At 41.4% G+C, this 2178-nt stretch overlaps 1 protein-coding gene across 1 annotated transcript in view; it reads left to right on the top strand.

Moving 5' to 3' along the window:
- LOC109959979 (insulin-like) overlaps positions 1-2178 on the top strand; it is a 47095-nt gene that overhangs the window by 1250 nt on the left and 43667 nt on the right. The gene's annotated exons all lie outside the window — the stretch shown is intronic.

The raw sequence follows: 2178 nt of genomic DNA, 5'->3' as shown, positions 1-2178 counted from the left end.
GCTCTTGGAGACTTGTCATCTCATAGAGCCCAGCGCTGTAATAACGCTGCATTTAACCAGAAGAAAATAAATCTACGTAAAGCTGATTCCTGTTTCCTGAGTGTTACTTCTTGGGGCCTTCAGATAAAAGAACCGGTTGCAGCTAAAAATGCTCTTGCCTTACAAAATGCTATTCTACATGGTAATGAATCCAACTTAGAAATGGTCCAAGCATAAGTGCAGCCTCATTTAATATAAACAAACAAATAAATAACTAAGTGAACAGAATGCTTTTTATTCAAGCTACTAAATGAGCAGATACAGTTATGATGGCAATTTATACAGGGTACCCGGGGCCATCTATAAAGTCTTTTGCCTTTTAGAAAAGTTTGACAGATTTTAGCACAAAACTATGTCATCTCAGCATTAGTGGTGGTAAATAGCTTTATGATTGCCTGATAAAACTGAACCCCTATCTGAAGGTGAACACTGTGATAGGAGATTGAGACAAGCATGCCGAGAATGAGTCTGGTTCAAAGCCTGCTTCTGACATTCTGACTGCTGCTGAACAGAGGAAGCATTTTAATGAGAGAATGTGGTTTGTGGAAGACTGTCACTGAAAACTGCTGATATGAAGCTGTAACTGGAGCTTTTAAAATATCTGACAGTATGTCACTTCTAAGGGAATAATGCTGAGATGAGTAAAATGCCACAAAGCTGCAGTGCCCCTGGGCAAGGCACAGAAACAGTTGTTTTCTGGCAGATATTGTGATTTCCAGCAGATGATGTGTATGTTCAAAACGCATACAAAGCACAGTGCGAGCCAGCTTAATCAAAAGACCCTGTATGCCATGGCAACAGAGATCTTTTAAAATTTGCATTGCCTTCTTCATACAAGCACAGTGTGATGCTGAGATTTGAAATCAAGCCATGCTGGTGTAGAAATAGAGCTCTGGATAGCAGGACATGAGTCATGACACAGAACTGTAGGCAGACCTGGCATTGCAACAAAGACAGAGTCAAATGTTCTGTTTCATCTGTCACCCACAACACTCTATTTGGTCATCACCCACGACGTGTGTTGTGTGTGTGTGTGTGTGTGTGTGATAAACCATGCGAGCCCCCCCCCCTCTAAATTCAGTTTCAGATTAAATTGACAATGGGAAGGAGTGTTTGTTCAGCCAAGATATTATACCAGGATACAGTAGTTGCAAATGGTGACTCACACAGGGAGGATGTGTGTGTTATTTTGGGGGTGACTGTGATTCGGTGGGTAGAGCAGTCGTCTCCCAACCGGAGGGTCAGAGGTTCGAATCTCGGTGCCTGCAGTCCACTTGTCGAAGTGTTCTTGGGCAAGACACTGAACCCCCAAGTTGCCCCCAATGGTTAGAGCCATCGGTTGAGTTGGCGCCGCAGATGGCCGCCTCGGTTCTGTACCGGAAACAAATTCCTTGTGTGTAACATACTTGGCCAATAAAGGTGATTATTATTATCCTTATGTTAAAGCATATCTTTGTGAGCAATTACACCTGAAGAAAATGAGACACCCAGAGTGTGCTTACAGCAAGTGTGTAGGTTTGTCCATTTAAAAATCTGCTTTCCTTTTTGTTGTAAGTGACCTTTGTGAATCATGTTTGATGCTGCAAGACCTACTGTAGCGACACTCAGTCACAACATTACTTATCTGTTAGTGTTGTACCTTCCACTGTGGTGGCTTTAGCCACAGTTAGCTACTCACAGAAGTCAGTCATAGAACCACTGAGTGAGTCTAGCAGTGGCACCATTTAATGGCAGAGCATCCAGAGACAAATAGTTTTCTATAGCCACAAATAATGTGCTGTTTGAAGCCTGTTGTGTGGAAAACAAAACAAGTCTGGTGTTGTCTTACCATTGAAACTACCTTTAGTCTTTGCTGAAACACTGTTTCTCTTTTTGTTGATGGACACAAGAAATTCACTGTAATCAATTTATGTTGCACACTTGTCAACTATTGATATTTAGCACTGACATATAGTCCGATGTGTCATCGGTATGTAAAAATGTCTGACTGATCAAGTTGCATAAATGTGAATATATTCTTTTCTGAAGTCATGTCACCTACAGATCATGATATATCAGCAATTTTATAGGTTTATTGCAAGACACACTGTTGGCTCAGTAGCACGTTTGACATCATTGCTTACAACAATAAACACCGAG

This window comes from Monopterus albus, unplaced genomic scaffold (assembly GCF_001952655.1).
Source record: "Monopterus albus unplaced genomic scaffold, M_albus_1.0 scaffold42.1, whole genome shotgun sequence".
Taxonomy (NCBI): Eukaryota; Metazoa; Chordata; class Actinopteri; order Synbranchiformes; family Synbranchidae; genus Monopterus; species Monopterus albus.
The sequence above is the reverse complement of the archived record's forward strand: the minus strand, read 5'-3'. Positions and strand labels throughout refer to the sequence as shown.